The following is a 20,619-nucleotide window of genomic DNA, read 5'->3' on the forward strand; positions in this document are numbered from 1 at the left end:
GCTAGACTAGCACTGGTGTTTCAGAGCAGTGTAGACAAGGCTTCAGTGCACTCACTGCCTTGGGTCCTCTCTCCACTCCTGTTCTTCAATCAGAAACGACAGGGGTGCAGTGTTGGAGCAGGGAGCATGGAGACCCATGTGATTACAACAAAGCAAGCTGCTTTGTGATAAACCACAAGTGACATGGCTAGTCAGCACTATTTCTGGGTGTAGCTAATCCTATAACCTTAACTATAAATTCCTTCCAGAAAAAGGGGAGCAGGGGGAGATGCTATCAGCCAGCAAGGTAATACAGAAGGAAAAGCAATCAGTTACTGGCCAGTTGCTGTCCTGAGACCCAGGACACCAAACCCCAGTGTTGGATGGAAGACCAAAGATTTATCTGTTTTTTTAACTTCTTGGCCACTGGCTCAAAAGCTGGAGATGTGGGTGTGATGGGTTCCCTCCCCCAGCCCCAGGGTTCCCCCTGGTCCTGAGGTACCACTGAACCCTCTGAACTCACCAGCCTGGGCTCCCTCTCGCACTGTACTGCTGTGACAAGCTGCAGACCCGCTCTCGGTCCTACACTTGTCTTCCACCAGCATTCACACAGGTAAGAACACACCTAGCTGCAGTTACATGCAGGCTGGCCAGCCACTGCATGAATCAACAATAGGCTACAGCCAAAATAACCACCAGCTTCCCAGCCAAGGACCCCAGAGCTATACTGTCCTGCCCTGGTTAAAACCCCAACCAGTATGAATTTATTATCCAGTTTGCCTCCCCCTCAATGTGGGGAGGAAATGCAACAGCCTTTTCCCCTTGAGCTAAGATTTCCAAGCGCTTCATTCAAACTCACTTGTTTAGATAAAGCAAAAACAAGTTTATTAGCTGCAAAAGATAGATTTTAAGTGATTACAATGGATAGCAAACAGACCAAAGCAGATTACCTAGTAAATAAACAAAAACAGAAACTAAGCTTAACATACTAGGAGGACAGGATTTGATCTAATCTCTCACCCTCACTGATGATGCAAGCAGGCTTGCAGATTCTTAAGGAACAAGCTGCACTTGTCTTGCACCTTGGGATCCCCAGGTTTTCCTACACAGGCTAGAAATCCCTTTAGCCTGGGTCCAACAGTTCCCCCAGTTCAGACTTTTGTTCCTTTGGTGTTTCCAAGAGTACTCATGTGTGGGGAGTGAAAAAACAACAGATGTCACTCCCTGCCTTATATCGCTTTAGCATATGGCGGGAACCCTTTGTTCCAAAACCAGTTCCCAGATCAGTTTGTGGAAAAATACAGACATCCCAAAATGGAGTCCAGAGTCACAGAATCATAGAAGATTAGGGTTGGAAGAGACCTCAGGAGGTCACCTAGTCCAACCCCCTGCTCAAAGCAGGACCAACCCAACTAAATCATCCCAGCCAGAGCTTTGTCAACCTCTAAGGATGGAGGTTCCACCACCTCCCTAGGTAACGCATTCCAGTGTTTACCACCCTCCTAGTGAAAAAGTTTTTCCTAATATCCAACCTAGACCTCCCCACTGCAACTTGAAACCATTGCTCCTCATTTTGTCATCTGCCACCACTGAGAACAGCCAAGCTCCATCCTCTCTGGAACGCCCCCTTCAGATAGTTGAAGGCTGCTATCAAATCCCCCCTCACTCTTCTCTTCTGCAGACTAAACAAGCCCAGTTCCCTCAGCCTCTCCTCACAAGTCATGTGCCCCAGCCCGCTAATCATTTTCGTTGCCCTCTGCTGGACTCTCTCCAGTTTGTCCACATCCTTTCTGTAGCGGAGGGCCCCAAACTGGACGCAGTACTCCAGATATAGCCTCACTAGTACCAAATAGAGGGAAATAATCACTTCCCTTGATCTGCTGGCAATGCTCCCACTAATGCAGCCCACGATGCCGTTAACCTGCTTGGCAACAAGGGCACAGCGTTGACTCATATCCAGCTTCTCGTCCACTCCCCAGATCCTTTTCTGCAGAACTGCTGCTTAGCCAGCCGGTCCCCAACCTGTTGCGGTCCATGGGATTCTTCTGTCCTAAGTGCAGGACTCTGCACTTGTCCTTGTTGAATCTCATCAGAACCACATCTTTTGGCCCAATCCTCCAATTTGTCTTGGTCACTCTGGACCCTATCCCTACTCATCCACCAGCTTAGTGTCATCTGCAAACTTGCTGAGGGTGCAATCCATCCCATCATCCATATCATTAAATAAAGATGTTGAAAAAAACCAGCCCCAGGACTGACCCCAAGTACTCCACTTGATACTGGCTGCCAACTAGACATTGAGCCGTTAATCACTACCCGTTGAGCCCGACAATCTAGCCAGCTTTCTATTCACTTTATAATCCATTCATCCAATCCATACTTTTTTAACTTGCTGGTAAGAATACCAATGGAAGCCCGTATCTAAAACTTTGCTAAAGTCAAGATATATCACATCCACCACTTTCCCCGTATCCACAGAGCCAGTTATCTCATCATAGAAGGCAATCAGCTTGGTCAGGCATGACTTGCCCTTGCTGAATCCATGTTGACTGTTGCTGATCACCTTCCTCTCCGCCGAGTGCTTCAAAATGGTTTCCTTGAGGACCTGCTCCATGATTTTTCCAGGGGCTGAGGTGAGGCTGACCAGTCTGTAGTTCCCCGGGTTCTCCTCCTTCCCTTTTTTAAAGATGGGCACTATATTTGCTTTTTCCCAATCATCTGGGACCTCCCCCAATCACTACGAGTTTTCAAAGATAATGGCCAATGGCTCTGCAACCACATCAGCCAATTCCCTCAGCACCCTCAGATGCATTAGATCTGGACCCATGGACTTGTGCATATCCAGCTTTTCTAAATAGTTCTTAACCTGTTCTTTCACCACTGAAGACTGCTCACCTCCTCCTCATACCGTGTTGCCCAGGACAGCAGTGTGGGAGCTGACCTTGTCTGTGAAGACGGAAGCAGAAAAAGCCTGGTCACAGGCCCTTACATACCTTGCTGAGTCATAGCAGGCATTACTTACAGGCTGGAACATTCTCAGGAAGGCTTACCAGGTGGGGGATAAGGTTCTCCTAAGGCCTATTGTTTATCCTAATGGCCCATTACCTTGAACAGGCCTTTCACAGCCAGCTATCTGGACTACAGACATTTTGCCTAGTGGGTGTTGCCCAGGTTCAACTACATTTAAAATACAGATTCATAGTCAATATTCCTAACTTTAAATACAAAAATGATACATGCATACAAATAGGATAATCATATTCAGCAAATCATAACTTTTCCAATGACACCTTACATGACCTGTCTTATATAAAATCCATCATAATTATGCCATAATCACGTCATATCATCACTGTGAAGAATATGGGGTACAGTGTCACAGTGGGGACAGAATTAGAGGGTCTGCATTAAGCAGGTATGGAGACAGGACATATGATGCTCAATGTGGTTAGGCAAGTTTGGTGCCAGGAAACAGGACATTGACTGGGATTAGGAAGGTATGGAGCCAGCACACTGACATTTCCCAGTTTCTGAAATTAAGGATGGTCCCAGCCAAACTAGCTATGGTAGATCTGTAGCTCAGTTCACAAGCCCTAGTATGAAAAATGCTACATAAAGTTTATTAATCATTAGCATCTACATTGTCCTGAAATGCCACTAGCATGTGTATTCAACTAAGTGTTGTAGCACTTCTATTAGGCTAATGTTCCTTGCTGCAAACAGGATAAAAAGCAGAGAAGATCACAGCTCTCACATATACAATATCAATACAACCTACCTGCTACCCATGCTTAAACACCTACATTTCAGTCTTTCCCAGCTAACACCTCACTGTCAGGACCATATCAGTACCGAGGTTTCTTTTATAAACTGCTATCTCTCTCGAGTCAAAGATTCCAACTGTTTTAACAGAATTGCATGAGTCACCATGAGAACCAACTCAAAGCGCCTGCAAAAGTGGGGAAAGAAAGGACCTCTACAAACAGCTCTATTGATCTGTGAGAAACAGTTAGCTGTGAAGTTTATGAAAAATGCATTCCCTCACTCTACTACAGTACATGAGGCCAAGATGACAGTTCTTATTTAAAGTCAACCCCTGGGCATAACTCTCAGTAGAAGCTAGAATCCAACAAAGGAACTATGCTAACCACATGTTGGAGCTATACAATGCCACCAAAAAGCAGGCCATTGTTTATAGCTATTGATACTGAATTGCAGGCGATAAGAACAATAAGAGACATAATTCAAATTCTCCACTATAAGTTACTTCTGTAATGGACCACAAACTTCCAGAATGGAGCCCGATGAACATTCTCTTAAGACTTGGTTTTGTTTGGTATTAAGGTGTGTTATCCAGGGGTGAGATCAGAGGACTGGGAGCCAAGATTCCTAGGTTCCATTACAGGCTTTGCCACTGACTCAGTGTGTGATCTGGGGCAACTCACTTCACCACCCCAAATCTCAGTTTTTCCATCTGTAGAATGGAGATAAATATTTATGTATAAGAGCACAGTAAGGCTTCTCTCAGAGTCTGTAAAAATGCTTTGAGATCCTTGGATAAAAGGTGTTATACATGTAAAGTGGTGTTACTCTTTTATCTCACTAATGAGCAAACTTTCAAGTGAGACCAATACTTTATGTAAATCACGGAAAAAATATATGGGCAGTTATGAGCTTGGAGAACAAGAAGGGGTGTGTATCTATAAGAACTGCATATCTTTCTTGATCATATCTACTCTTTTAGCTATACCTTTCATTTCGAGATTGAAGACCAAGCCCTGGTCTACACTAAAAAGTTAGGCTGACCCAACTATACTGCTCAAGGCTGTAAAAAATCCACAGCTGAGTGATGCAGGTAACCCAACCTAACCCCGGGGTAAACAGCACTAGATCAACCTAGCTACTGCCTCTTGGGGAGGTGGATTACTTATGCCGATGGGAGAACCCTTCTGTCAGTGTAGACAGCGTCTACACCGAAGGGCTGCAGCTGTGCCACTGTGGCGTTTCAAGCGTAGATAAGCCCTGAGCCCTCCCCACCAAGCAGGAGTACTTCTCAAGCTGAAACAAACCAAGGTGAAAACTGTTAGCCAGTAGAAGATACAATTTTTAAACCCTTTTTTAAATTTTAGAACTGCAAAATAAAACAGCGCTAATCACAACTCCAGAATCATGAAATGAGTGGGTAGTACTGGCAGACACATGCACCAAAAAAAGGGAGGTAATATTCTTCCCTCTCCTTTATTCCCTCATGTACCAGTTCTACAGTACAGAAATGTCATTTCTGTTTTGTTGCTGTGTAACAGGCCTACACAAAGGAAACTGATTAACTGACTATTAACTATATACTGCCCTAGGTTGGGCCCTAGGCACTACCATAATTAAAATAATATGAGAAAAGAAACAGGGAAATTGACTGTACACAACATACTGACAAATGCACAAAGTAAACAACATGCAAAAGAAAAATATTTCTAATCTCTCTCAATTATAGGTGTTACTTGTAACAACAGTAGGTAACAAAAATTAGAAATGTGATCTGTGCAATGTCCCTTTAGTTACAACTGTCATTACAACACAGCTCATTATGTTTCTTTTAGAAAGTTACTGAAACAATCATTAAGGCACCATAGACCGCAGCATTCTTCTCAGAAAAGTTCTAAGTCTACTTTGCATTAACTGAAAAGGTGTGGACCAAGGCCAACAAAAGTAGGTAAGGCTGATGGGTAAATCTCTTAGAAGGCTTGCACTCCTTCCATCCATGAGGTGGCCACTGATCTTGTTGTGTGGGCTGTAACCTTATTAGGTCGGAGTCTCACCGTATGCCTTATCAGCCTCTACTATGAAAAGCTTTGATCCACCTAGTTATTGAAGACTTTTCCTTTTATTGCTTAGAAATAAAGGTTGAATAGGAAGTTTGATTTCCTGAGTGTTTCAGTTCCACATAGGTAGATTTTTTTAATGTACTATGGATATCTAGTCTATGCTATTTTTCTCCTTTCAGATGCTTCAGACAAAATGAAGCTAGAGCAGTGACTTGTGATTAATGGAAAAGCTGTATCAGTTCTCTGCACCATCTGGTCACTGCAGAACATACAGCGTTGATAATCTATAGAAAGAGCTTCTCATTCTCAAAACCTGATGGCAGATGAAATCCTTATGTGAAAGGTGACTGTCATGGTGAGGAAACAAATGGGGATTCAAATGGTGAAGCTACTAGAGATGTTAATATGGAGCACAGATTCCATGACAGAAAACCATCCAACAGTTCTGCTGCCTGTAGGAATTTCTTTATGCATGGGTGTGAGGATATGAAACCAGGTTTGTCTGTGCTCAAGATAATGCCTGAGTGTCTAAGGGCATGTCTTCACTAGCAACACTAAAGCGCTGCTGTGGCAGAATTTTAATGTGGCTGTGTAGTCACGGCACCAGCACTGAGAAAAAACATACAAAAAAAAACCACCACCTCTGTGAGGGGAATGGCTACCAGTGCTGGCAGTGACCTTGGATGGGCAGATGCTGCCACCACCCAAGTGTAAAAAAAAAAAAAAAACCCAAACAACAAAAAAACACCTTCTGAGAATCCAGGAAGGAACAGTTGGGAATTCCTTCCTGTGGGGTACCCACAAGGCCTTTCACCCCCACCACCGCACCCCAGGGAAGAGCTGAGGGGGGAAAAAAAAAAAAAAAAGGAAAGGAAATCAGGAGTTGCCACCAGCTAATTAAACACCATATGCACAAAGCTCTTAGGCACACAAAAATCCAATCCTGCTCTTAAAAAAAGGTAAAATTTATTAAAAACAAAAAGAAAGGAAATACATTTGGAACTTAGGCTTTTTGCTCAATCTTAAAAGAAAAAAATTACAAAAATTAAACATCAAGATAGATCTCTTGAGGTTCATCTTAAAGGTTACAAGCAAAACAAAGGCATCTGGGGTTAGCACAGAGGAGTCCACAAGGCAAGAAATAAAACAGAAATAAACCTAATCACGGTCTTTCTAAACATTCCTAATCTACTTACACATTTGGGAGTTCCAAATAAGTAATTCTAGGTATGATCTGAAGTTTTTTCCTCCGTTTTAAAAAGTTCTAGCCCTCCCATTGCCTCTTATGGTCAGGTGCCCACTTCTTTCCTTTTACTTGTGGACTTGTTAACCCTTTACAGGTAAAGCAAGTAGAGAACAGCTGCTAAGAGGAATTTTATAGCTAACTGGCTGGCTGGGTGCCCATAAAAAGGGAGCCACCCTCCCCCCCTTCATTTATCACAGGGCCCCATAAAAAAAAAAAAATATCTAGTACAGGCTTGACAATATCTGCTTTCCACCTGTCAATGAATGGGAAGCTTTCCCTGGTGCATGACAGGGGAGGGCAATGCCTAAAATCTGAAGAAATTTTTAAATTTTCATTTTAAAAAGTGTAAGTTTCTAGCCTACATACAATGAAAACTTTCCAAGCATCACCAGATGCAGAATAATTTTTGAGTCTGCAGACAGACAGTGCCAGAATTTCTGTTCCTGCTCAGAGCTACCCAAAGCAGCAGAAGAGTGACTGCCATTACAGGGTTCTGAACATGAGTAGTCTCGTTAATTTCACTCTGCGACGGTTCGGAAAATCTCTGCATCCCAGCCAATCCAGGCACTGGAGCAAAGAGGAGGACCCAAAATAGGCTGAAAGTAAAGAACACAGAGACACTACCCACAGCAGTTGGTCTCTGTGATTGTCTCATCCTAATGATAAGTGCTCTGTTCAGAGGCTTGGTAGTCTCTGATTCCAAAAGGGACAAACTGAGGGATGAACCTGAGCTTGATTATGAGTGTTTTTCATCCTCCACTTGGATTTATGGGAGGAGTCTGAGGCACTTAATAGAACATTCTTTTGTCAGAAAGAACCTCAGGAGTATCAAAGTCAAGGAGATCTACTTAAATTTTAGACTTGGTTTCTTTGGTCCTGGGATTGTGTCCCCTTTTGGGTTTTTGAGTTCCCTTCATGTTGGAGGTTGAGAGCAGGGGGAGGGAGGAATAGCTCCTCCACACCCAGAGGAGAAGAGTCTCATGAAGTAGACACAATAAGAAGCTGGCCTCAAGAGGGCAAGAAAGTCTGAGCATTTTGCCTCACAATATACAAAGCTCTGTAGGGTCTTGGTAGAGCAGTGGTTCTCAAACTAGGGCAACCCAGTGGCCGCAATTCGCCGCTCCAGACCAATGGGGGCTGCAGGAAGAGCAGCCAGCATATCCCTCGGCCCGCGCCGCTTCCCGCAGCCCACATTGGCCTGGAGAGGCAAACCGCGGCCAGTGGGAGCCACAATCGGCCAAACCTGCAGACACGGCAGGTAAACAAACTGGCCCGGCCCACCAGGGGCTTTCCCTGAACAAGCGGCAGCCCTAGTTTGAGAACCATTGTGGTAGAGGAATGGATCAGACTTCTCCAATTCCAGGGTACAAAACCCAATTGCCTTTCTAATGCGAGAGGTAGGCAGGTTAGTACCTTAGTAGAGTGGAAATGAGGAGAAAACAGAGACATAAGTGTCACTGAATTGATAAGCTGCCCCGATGTTGCTGGAGGACATGGAGTTGGAGTCACTTAACCCCTTGAAAGCAGTCTCTGCTGGCTCCCACAGTGCAGCAATCTGTCACTTGCTGTTCCCTTCCCAGTGGAATGAAGCTGCCAGCTGCTGCATTAAGGAGGACAAACATTAGCAACGAAGGATGAAGCTGCCTTGCTGAAGCTGCTGGGCTAGCTAGGAGCTTTTAGGGGCAACCTGCTCTGTGGATTCTGCAGAGACCTGGCCATCTCAGACTCTGAGAGGTATATTGGGAAGGTCACTTCTCTGGAAGGCCTGCAGTCACTGCTTCTTCTCAGTGTTAGTTTTCCCTCTGTGCAAGGCAGCAGAATGCAGGAGCTGATCTTGCACTTCCTTCTCTGCTTCTTAGCCTTCACTGTGTGTAGCTTCCTGCAGAGCTGGGAGCACTCAGAATCCCCCTTGCTTGACACATTATCTAACAGGAGTCTTTTAGGGAATCAGTTTTATCTTTTAAAAAAGGAGTACTTGTGGCACCTTAGAGACTAACAAATTTATTTGAGCATAAGCTTTTGTGAGCTACAGCTCACTTCATCGGATGCATTCAGTGGAAAATACAGTGGGGAGATTTATATACACAGCGAATATGAAACAATGGGTGTTACCATACACACTGTAACCAGAGTGATCACTTAAGGTGAGCTATTACCAGCAGGAAAGCCGTGGGGGGGGGGGGGGGACGAGACACACAGACCTTTTGTAGTGATAATCAAGGTAGGCCATTTCCAGCAGTTGACAAGAATATCTGAGGAACAGTGGGCAGATGGCGGGGGGGCGGGGAGGAGGGGGAATAAACATGGGGAAATAGTTTTACTTTGTGTAATGACCCATCATCTCAGGCACTGGCACCCTGACAGCAGGACTGTCTGGCTATGTAGACTCCCTCCTCAGGCCCAACACCACCAGCACTCCCAGCTATCTTCGAGACACCACTGACTTCCTGAGGAAACGACAATCCATCGGTGATCTTCCTGAAAACACCATCCCAGCCACTATGAATGTAGAAGCCCTCTACACCAACATTCCACACAAAGATGGACTACACGCAGTCAGGAACAGTATCCCCGATAACATCATGCCAAACCTGGTGGCTGAACTTTGTGACTTTGTCCTCACCCATAACTATTTCACATTTGGGGACAATGTATACCTTCAAATCAGCGGCACTGTTATGGGTATCCACATGGCCCCACAGCATGCCAACATTTTTATGGCTGACTTAGAACAACGCTTCCTCAGCTCTCGTCCTCTAATGCCCCTACTCTACTTGCGCTACATTGATGGCATTTTCATCATCTGGACCCATGGTGAAGAAGCCCTTCAGGAATTCCACCATGATTTCAACAATTTCTGTCCCATCATCAACCTCAGCCTGGACCAGTCCACACAAGAGATCCACTTCCTGGACACTATGGTGCTAATAAGCGATGGTCACATAAACACCACCCTATACCGGAAACCTACTGACTGCTATTCCTACCTACATGCCTCCAGCTTTCATCCAGACCACACCACACGATCCATTGTCTACAGCCAAGCTCTACGATACAACTGCATTTGCTCCAACCCCTCAGACAGAGACAACCACCTATAAGATCTCTATCAAGCATTCTTACAACTACAATACCCACCTGCTGAAGTGAAGAAACAGACTGACAGAGCCAGAAGAGTACACAGAAGTCACCTACTACAGGACAGGCCCAACAAAGAAAATAACAGAACGCCACTAGCCATCACCTTCAGCCTCCAACTAAAACCTCTCCAATGCATCATCAAGGATCTACAACCTATCCTGAAGGACGACCCATCACTCTCACACATGTTGGGAGACAGGCCAGCCCTTGCTTACAGACAGCCCCCCAACCTGAAGCAAACACTCACCAACAACCACACACCACACAACAGAACCACTAACCAGGAACCTATCCTTTCAATAAAGCCCGTTGCCAGCTGTGTCCACATATCTATTCAGGGGACACCATCATTGGGCCTAATCACATCAGCCACAATATCAGAGGCTCGTTCACCTGCACATCTACCAACGTGATATATAATGCCATCATGTGCCAGCAATGCCCCTCTGCCATGTACATTGGTCAGACTGGACAGTCTCTATGTAAAAGAATAAATGGACACAAATCAGACGTCAAGAATTATAACATTCAAAAACCAGTTGGAGAACACTTCAATCTCTTTAGTCACTCGATTACAGACCTAAAAGTTGCAATTCTTCAACAAAAAAACTTCAAAAACAGACTCCAACGAGAGACTGCTGAATTGGAATTAATTTGCAAACTGGATACAATTAACTTAGGCTTGAATAGAGACTGGGAGTGGATGGGTCATTACACAAAGTAAAAACTATTTCCCCATGTTTATTCCCCACTCCTACCCCCCACTGTTCCTCAGATGTTCTTGTCAACCACTGGAAATGGCCCAACTTGATTATCACTACAAAAGGTTTCTTCCCCCCACCCCACCCCACCCTCCTGATGGTAACAGCTCACCTTAAGTGATCACTCTGGTTACAGCGTGTATGGTAACTAGCCCATTGTTTCATGTTCTCTATGTATATAAATCTCCCCACTGTATTTTCCACTGAATGCATCCGATGAAGTGAGCTATAGCTCACGAAAGCTTATGCTCAAATAAATTGATTAGTCTCTAAGGTGCCACAAGTCCTCCTTTTCTTTTTGCGAATACAGACTAACACGGCTGCTACTCTGAAACCAGTTTTATCTTTCTCCCTCTCCAAGTTCTGAAGAGAAATGGGCTCCAAAGCTGCTTTGTTTCTGGTCTGCAATAGGATCAATCCTCAGCCATGTAGCAACCAAGTCTCAATCTGCCCCTTAACAGTAGGGAGATAGTAGGACTAGCCAATACTGAAACAGAAAAGAACAAATACATGCAAGTCCCCCTCTCAGGAAGGCCACAGGCCTAGTCCTCCCACCGCCAACCACTCTTGACACAGGATAACATTTTATAACATTACCTTAGAATTGCAAGCTAAAGCCACAGAGGCTTTTTTTGCCTCTGTCTTCACGAACAAGGTCAGCTCCCAGACTGCTGCGCTGGGCAACACAGCATGGGGAGTAGGTGGCCAGCCCTCTGTGGAGAAAGAAGTGGTTAGGGACTATTTAGAAAAGCTGGACGTGCGCAAGTCCATGGGGCCGGATGCGTTGCATCCGAGAGTGCTAAAGGAGTTGGCGGCTGTGATTGCAGAGCCATTGGCCATTATCTTTGAAAACTCATGGCGATCGGGGGAAGTCCCGGACGCCTGGAAAAAGGCTAATGTAGTGCCCATCTTTAAAAAAAGGGAAGGAGGAGGATCCTGGGAACTACAGGCCAGTCAGCCTCACCTCAGTCCCTGGAAAAATCATGGAGCAGGTCCTCAAGGAATCAATTCTGAAGCACTTACAGGAGAGGAAAGTGATCAGGAACAGTCAGCATGGATTCACCAAGGGAAGGTCATGCCTGACTAATCTAATCGCCATTATGATGAGATTACTGGTTCTGTGGATGAAGGGAAAGCAGTGGATGTATTGTTTCTTGACTTTAGCAAACCTTTTGACATGGTCTCCCACAGTATTCTTGTCAGCAAGTTAAAGAAGTATGGGCTGGATGAATGCACTATAAGGTGGGTAGAAAGTTGGCTAGATTGTTGGGCTCAACAGGTAGTGATCAATGGCTCCATGTCTAGATGGCAGCCCGTATCAAGTGGAGTGCCCCAAGGGTCGGTCCTTGGGCCGGTTTTGTTCAATATCTTCATAAATGATCTGGAGGATGGTTGGATTGCACTCTCAGCAAATTTGCGGATGATACTAAACTAGGAGGAGTGGTAGATACGGTGGCAGGTAGGGATAGGATACAGAGGGACCTAGACAAATTGGAGGATTGGGCCAAAAGAAATCTGATGAGGTTCAACAAGGATAAGTGCAGGGTCCTGCACTTAGGAAGAAAGAATCCAATGCACCACTACAGACTAGGGACCGAATGGCTAGGCAGCAGTTCTGCGGAAAAGGACCTAGGGGTGACAGTGGACGAGAAGCTGGATATGAGTCAACAGTGTGCCCTTGATGCCAAGAAGGCCAATGGCATTTTGGGATGTATAAGTAGGGGCATAGCGAGCAGATCGAGGGAAGTGATCGTTCCTCTCTATTCGACATTGGTGAGGCCTCATCTGGAGTACTGTGTCCAGTTTTGGGCCCCCCACTACAAGAAGGATGTGGATGAATTGGAGAGAGTCCAGCGAAGGACAACAAAAATGATTAGGGGTCTGGAACACATGACTTATGAGGAGTGGCTGAGGGAACTGGGATTGTTTAGTCTGCAGAAGAGAAGAATGAGGGGGGATTTGATAGCTGCTTTCAACAACCTGAGAGGTGGTTCCAAAGAGGATGGTTCTAGACTATTCTCAGTGGTAGAAGACGACAGGACAAGGAGTAATGGTCTCAAGTTGCAGTGGAGGAGGTTTAGGTTGGATATTAGGAAAAACTTTTTCACTAGGAGGGTGGTGAAACACTGGAATGCGTTACCTAGGGAGGTGGTAGAATCTCCTTCCTCAGAAGTTTTTAAGGTCAGGCTTGACAAAGCCCTGGCTGGGATGATTTAATTGGGGATTGGTCCTGCTTTGAGCAGGGGGTTGGACTAGATGACCTCCTGAGGTCCCTTCCAACCCTGATATTCTATGATTCTATGATTCACACAACTCAAGGCTATTCCCCTCATCCTCCACTCCAACCCAGGCAGTACGCTTCTGGGAAATTATAGCACACCTCACCCATCAAGTTATGTTGCAGCTTAGGCCCTGACCCTGCAGACACTTAGGGCTTGGTTATACTTACATTTTATAGCGCTCTAACTTGCTGGCTCAGGAGGGTGAAAAATCACCCCCCTGAGCACAACAAGTCAGAACACTTTAAAGCGCTAGTGTAAACAGGCTCCGAGCACTGGGAGCCGTGCTCCCAGCGCTTGGAACTAATCCCCTCATAGAGATGGATTACCAAGAGTGCTGGGAGAGCTCTCTCCCAGTGCGCGACCACACTAGCACTTCAAAGCGCTCCGGGAACGCTTTGATGTTTCCATGTAGCCATACCCTTAGGGATGTACAAAATCGCATTGAACTCAGTGGCCCCATTCACATGTACAGTTACTCACATATTTAAGTGATTGTAGAATTGGGGTCAGACTAAGTTTAACAGGGCAAGGACCCTGTAATTTGTGTATTAAGTATGATGCACATTTATGTTGCTGTATAATAAATAATAATTAGAGTGACCCTTGGTCTCCAACACTTTCAGTCTGCCATAAGCATCAGAGACGTTATATTTAAAAGAAATAGCCGGAGAGAGAACATAAGGCATTGCTACAGAAACTCTGAATTGGCTTTTACTCTCTGGATAAAATAGGACTTTCTGATGAGCTGGTTTTCTTATTGTTACGTATCAATTCCATTTCATAACAGCAGTGAGGCACTGCAGGCAGAGCACTTCAGGATGATTACTGCATTTCTCGGGTAGTTAAGTAGACCTGACCTTCAGCCACATACCTCACCTCAGGCATTGTGATAAGGTACAATTGCCCAGAGATGTACTGCCTGGGGTGCCTTATTGATTAATTATAGGGTTAGGAACATTCTGCCGGTCCAGGCATCTGATTGGCTCCACATGCCAAAGTGCTTTATAATGGGTCTGAAGGAGCCAGTACACTAGTGCAGTGGTTCTCAACTAGGAGTATGCATACCTTTGGGGGTATGCCAACTCATCTAGATATTTGCCTAGCATAAAAAGCACTAGTGAAGTCAGTACAAACTAAATTTAATACAATGATTTGTTTATACTCCTCTATACACATAAATATTGTACTTATATTTCAATTTAAATTGATTTTATAATTATATGGTAAAAGTGAGAAAATAAGCAATTTTTCAGTAATAGCGTGCTATGACACTTTTGTATTTTGATGTCTGATTTTGTAAGCAAGTCGTTTTTAAGTGAGGTAAAACTTGGAATACGCAAGACAAATCAGACTACTCAAAGAGACACAGTTGTCTGGAAAGGTTGAGAGCAACTGCATTAGAGCATACCTCTGCACACGAGCCAGAAGGGGCTCTCTTGCTCATTGCAGACCCATTTCCAGACCAGCCAGGCTCTCCCTTCAATCAAGCAGTCTGTCTTGTTTTAGCAGAGATTTACTGAGAGATTTTCTCTTGGAAACAATAATATATGGATGGAAGGGAAGAACAGAAATGAGTGAACATGGTAATTATCCCCAATGTTGCAAATAAGAGCGATTTCTCATTCTGAGACAAGCCTGCAAAACAAGATTAAAATGCTTGAGGGACATGTTCTTGAAACCGCAGGTAACAGAACAGATAAAATGTATTTAAAATATCTCATAGGGGACGTGTACCTTTTAGCTAATAGCTATTAGATACTACAATTGTATTATGAAAATAATATTCTTCCACTCTTCATTATGGGGTAGACATTGTATATATAAAATGAGTAACAGAGCAACGTGTCTTTAAAGGCAATTATGTCTGGTTCCAAAAAGCCAGACTCACCCCCCTGATATGCCTTGCACACCAAAGCACAACAAGCAACACAAATGGCATCTGCAAGCACAGACAGCATATCAGCAATATTAATATTCCATGCAAAGCACACAATTTAACAAACAGAAAAGAAGAGAGATGTGGTGGGATAAAGCATGAAGCGATAGTATCTCAGCTACCGGTTAAGAGAAGTGAAGAACGGACTTGCTTCTCCTGACTTCCACAGTGCCCACACCAGGGCTGCCAGCTAACACACTGCGTGAAGTACCCACCACTAGAAACAATTTGTCATGTGTCAGATCAAATAAACTCTTAATAGACCATTGCGCTCCCTTAAGCGGAAGGCAGCCAAACTCCAAAGGAAAAATCCAAGAAGCCTAACTGGCCACATTAAACCCAAGTGCTTACATCAACCAAACACTTTTCACTTTAAAAACACATCATTACAATACAATCTATTCCCATGTAGAAGTTTCTGTGAAAGACAGTCATCAGCAATATTTATTATTAAAAGAAGGTGAGGTTTAAATTATCACTCTTGGGCTGAAGCACGACATAGATAAAGAATGTGACATTTCTGCACTAACAGAATAGTATCTCGCTCATTCTTGGGAGACATTTTAGAAGAGTTTTGAAGATATAAACTGCTTTATAACTGCTAAGGATTATCACCATCTTTCCGCTGCATCTTTTCTTTAAAGAACTATTCATTGTGGAATTAAATAGTTAAACTCTGGTATAGAAGGAACAGCAGAGTCTATCATTTGAGCATGTATGGGACAGGAGCTAATTTACAAGATATTTAGATTGAAAACTCTGCAAGGCAGGGTCTGTTATATTTGTTATATGTTATATTTGTACAGCAGGGCCCCAATCCCCAGCTAGGTCCTGTAGGCATTGCCACAATACGAATAAACACTGCTACTGCATCTGGGTACAATCTCCTCACCCCTTCACAGCCCTACTTCTGTCCATCTCTTGCCACCGCCCTGTCTTCCATGTTTTCAGTATCTCTGTATTTTTGTTCCTCCTGTCCTTTTTCCCGCTTGTACCTGCAGTTATATCACACTGTGCTGGGATCCTGTCACATCTAACAAGCTACAGAACACCTAGCTACTGCACGAAGTGGTGTTAAAAAACCATTAGGTAACATTCCCCACTAAGTCAGTGATGAACCTAAATCCCAGCACAGGGTTAGGGGACACTGTTCTGCTTGATGTGCCATGCTACAGGAGTTTCAAAACCAAGATCTTGTGATAATTAAATATTCTCTAGTATTTTTTGCAAGAATAGGGGATGTTATCCCCAGTTTTCTGGGCAAATTTTAACTCCAGTAATTACATTCTGCCTCCCTAGCTACTCCCTGAAGTTTCAACAGTTTACTGTATTCTTTGATGCCTTCCCTCTATCATTGTGTATTATTGCTGTGAGCTGTTAAACAAATGTTGCGTCCCACATCAGAGGTGGTTGTCCCAGACACTAATAAAATCATCATTCTAGCTTGGTTTACAAAAGTCTTGTCTACACTAGAAAGGGTTTACCAGTATAGCTATACTAGCAAACCTTCCTATAGGAGGTGCAGTTTATACAAGCAAAAGCATAGCTTATACCTGTTCCTCGAACAAAATAAGCTACACCAGTTGTGACATTATCTGATTAAAACATAACCATGCAAATTATTATTGCTACCGCTGTTATATAATTGCAACGAATCTTATACAAAGTGTAACACATGGCCAGAAAGGGTTAAGCATCCTGCAGGCTAACTGACCTCGAGTCAACCTACAGAGACATGTTGGAAATGGCAATTAGGGCCATTCCATGCTAGATAGGCTAGAACTTTGAAGTGCAAACCTGTATTGTTAGAGAATTAGAGGTGATACTAATTGTATGTGTTTACTTGTATCTTAGATGCTAGCCACGTAAACAGACAGTTCCTGTCTGTCACTATAGCTACTGATTCAGAGATCAAAAGGGAATATTAACATTTATATTAATCTTGGGTGCACTAATGTCATTGTCTATATGGCTCTTTAAAGTTTGAGATAAACTGCTTAATGGATAAATTATCGTATGTTAATCCATGTAGTTAATTACCAGTGAGGGTTAGGAAACAGAAGGTTACATCAGAAGCCTACTGTTCACCCAGGCCTGTATGGTCCAGTGGCTGCTAGAAAACTGTACAAAAAACTCTTGGATCCCGATCCTTTTTATCTCAGATCTGCTTGATGCTTCATACAGGGGAAGCTTAAACCACAAGATTGAGATCCCAGTCCTGACTGGAGCACTCTGAATATACACATTGGACTATTATCTATGAACTAATTCTGAAAGAACTCTTTGCCACTACAAAGCTCACCATCTCTGCTATCTGAATCTGAATCTCAAGAACTGTACTCATGTCTGTATGTATATTGATCTTTTAACCAATACTCACTTTTCTTTTTTAATAAGTTATAGTTTAATTAATAAGAATTGGCTGTAAGCATGTATTTGGGTAAGATCTGGAATATTCATTAACCTGGGAGGTAATGTGTCCGATCCTTTGGGATTGACAGAACTTTTTTATATGATGAATAAGATTTTCAGTAATCCTCATCATATTTGACTTGGTTGTCTGGGTGGAGGCTTATGGCTGGGTTACTTCAAGGGAAATGTGCTGTTGGCTTCTGGGTAACCAGTGAGGTGGTATAGAAGCTGTTTTGTGCTGGCTTGGTAAATCTAAGTATTGGAATATCCATCAGCTTTGGGGATTGCCTGCCCCCGTTCTTTTCAGTTCACCCTAATTGAATGACCTAAGTTGGCTCCCCTGGGACCCTGGTCACACCAGTAAAAGGATTTTTTCACCAGTTTAACTGTGTCAACACTAGGGCTTTTGCTGGCATAGCTATATCAGTTAAAAGGGTGTTTTTTCATACTCCTAAGCTGCACTGCAAAAACCTTTTAAGTAGACCGGAACTTCTGTACACCCATTGTTCCCCAGCAGGAGTCTGGCCAAATCCAGGAATCTTACATAGGAAGGTGCATGTATGCAACCAACCTCCTCCCAGGAAGATGAGAAAAGTAACTGGGGAAAAAACAACAGAAGAAAATACAGTGGTTTGAAAGAGGCACTGGGTTAAAACTAGTTACTGTTTTATTTTATATATTACAATGCTCCTTTTCATTTGATAAACAGATTGGAAATCACCTGTTTCACAGGTATTTCTGCAAGATCTGCTGCAATTTCCTGCTGAAATGCAATGTATAACTTTTGGAGTGATACAGAATCCTAAGTATACTACAGAGGGACTGCTTTCCCCTTTCCCCAGCAGCAGAGTCATAAAACAGTTCTAAATCCTTTCAAAACAGGTACCAACAGTTTCTAGTCTTAAAATGGAGGGAGGAACCTCATTGGTTAAAGTGCAAGAGTGAGGCTCTCTCTACACTAGCACTTTTGTCGGTAAAACTTTTGTCGGTCAGGGGTGTGAAAAAAACCCACACCTCTGACCAACATAAGTTTCACTAACAAAAGCGCTGGTGTGGATAGCGCTATATCGGTGGGAGATGTTCTCCCGCCAACGTAACTACTGCTGATCCTTAAGGGTGGTTTAATTATGCTAGCGGGAGAGCTCTCTCCCATCAGCATAGAGTGGCTACATGGGAGACCTTCCAGAGGCGCGGCTGCAGCGGTACAGCTGTGCCGCTGGAAGGTCTGTGGTGTAGACATCGCCTGAGAGTCAGGAGACCTAGCTCTGCCTCTAAGCAAATCACTTTATCACTCTTTGGTGTCATAATTTACTTAGAGAATGAGACCATCAAATTCTCTGGGCATATCTACATAATTAAAATACAAACCATGCTGCCCAAAGTCAATCTTCAGTAAACTCCCTCCCTACCAAGATAGGCCAGATATATTCCCCCACTGCCAGGCCTCAAGCCAGCGAAATCAGGTGAGTTTTAGGCCTAAATAGACTAGGATTTAACTTGACTGGCTTAGCACATGCTAAAGGCAGTGTGTCCTGTCTACACTACATTTTTAAGACACACAGTTAGCAGGTTCTAACATCACACCTTTAAATAAGGCCTAAGGGCTCATGTGCACTATGAGTTAATTGATTACCACTGAACTCACACATCTGTCCCAAAACACAAATGTTTGCAATTTACCTTAGGCAGAGCCCTCAAATTAACTCAAGGTGAAAAATCAAATGTAGCCAAGGCCTTACATGGTGACTTTAACATTCAGACTTGAGCTCTATTGGACCAATGGGGGAAGCTAATTCCAAAGCCTAGGCTCAGATGCCCAAATCTAGGTACTATTAGCAGGAATAATTCAGCTGATCTCAGCTGCCAGGCAGTTTCTCCTTCTCTAAAATCGGAATAAATATCCCCATGAGATTTTAAAGTTTGTAAGTGCTATGAGATCCTCGGAGGAAAAGCATAACAGAATTGCAAAGGACTGGAATATATTAACATTACAGAGCGAGGAAGAGGGGGGAAAAAAAGGGGGGTAAAATGTAAAGGAAGAATGACAGAAGCAGGAAGCAGTGCCTCCTAAAAAACTAAACTGAGCAGGAACTACCAGAGGAGGCCTGAAAATCACTCCCCCTAAAAAAGCAAAGGGGGGGAAAAAGTAAAATTAACGCCAACAAAGTGGGAGGAACACAAAGAGAAAGGGGGAGGCAAGTGTGTCATCCTGCATTCCATTCAGTGTTCTTAGCACCAGAGCCATGCTCTGCATCTATTTTTCAAATTTTATTTAAAGAGCATTCGATGCCTCATGAAAAACCTATATTTAGACACAGTTTTGTTTGTATCTAGGTTTCTTTTCAACCGTGGTTACTCGCATCAAAGCGGAGGACACAGATGTAGTCCCTACTCATATAGGATTACGGCTTCCTAAGAACACATTAAAATTCCTCTGTCACATGCACCTAACTGATTTTGTGTGTGTAGTGTGGTATAGTTAAAGTATTTAGGGTTTCAGTGTCACATTTCCAACAGGGAGTAAAACAGGCATTTTAAAAAAATATGAGAAATGTTTGATTGTGTCCTCATATCAAACAAAGTTCTTGTCTTCTGGTAAATATCACAAATCATGAAGAACAAAGTAATAGATACATATCTGTCATTTCTGGGCAGTCTTTGTATACACTTCATGTACATAAATCATGAGCCAAATCCCAAGGTCTTTACTCCGACCATACTCATAGCTGGTCTGCACTGGAAACTAACCCCTAAAAGATGTAGCTATGCCAGTGTGAAAGATTCCTGAGAGAGACCTAGTTACGCTCACCTAACCCGTGATGTAGACAGTGCTAGGTTGACGGAAGAATTCTTCCATCAACCCAGTTTCTGCCTCTCTGAGAGATGGATTACTTAGAGCAACAAGAAAACCCCTCCCATCACTGTAACGAGTGTCTACCCTGAAGCACTACAGTTGTGTTGCTGTAGCATTTTAAGTGTAGACATACCCATCAAACTCCCACTGTCATAAGACTTCTGTCTCAGCAAAATTTTCAGGATT

General features: G+C 43.6%; 1 protein-coding gene across 7 annotated transcripts in view; it reads right to left on the reverse strand.

Moving 5' to 3' along the window:
* The window catches only part of SIL1 (SIL1 nucleotide exchange factor), a 213,668-nt gene that overhangs the window by 173,853 nt on the left and 19,196 nt on the right, over positions 1 to 20,619 (reverse strand). Inside the window, exon 2 of one of the 7 annotated variants that reach the window (XM_077824251.1) lies at positions 14,640 to 14,866. The exons of 5 other annotated variants lie outside the window; for them this stretch is intronic. The gene's annotated coding sequence lies outside the window, so the exon portion shown is untranslated. Of the gene's footprint in view, positions 1 to 11,546; positions 11,601 to 14,639; positions 14,867 to 20,619 lie in introns of those variants that run through there. One more of the 7 variants, XM_077824250.1, reaches the window with a different exon arrangement.

The sequence above is a fragment of the Eretmochelys imbricata genome, chromosome 8 (assembly GCF_965152235.1).
Source record: "Eretmochelys imbricata isolate rEreImb1 chromosome 8, rEreImb1.hap1, whole genome shotgun sequence".
NCBI lineage: Eukaryota > Metazoa > Chordata > Testudines > Cheloniidae > Eretmochelys > Eretmochelys imbricata.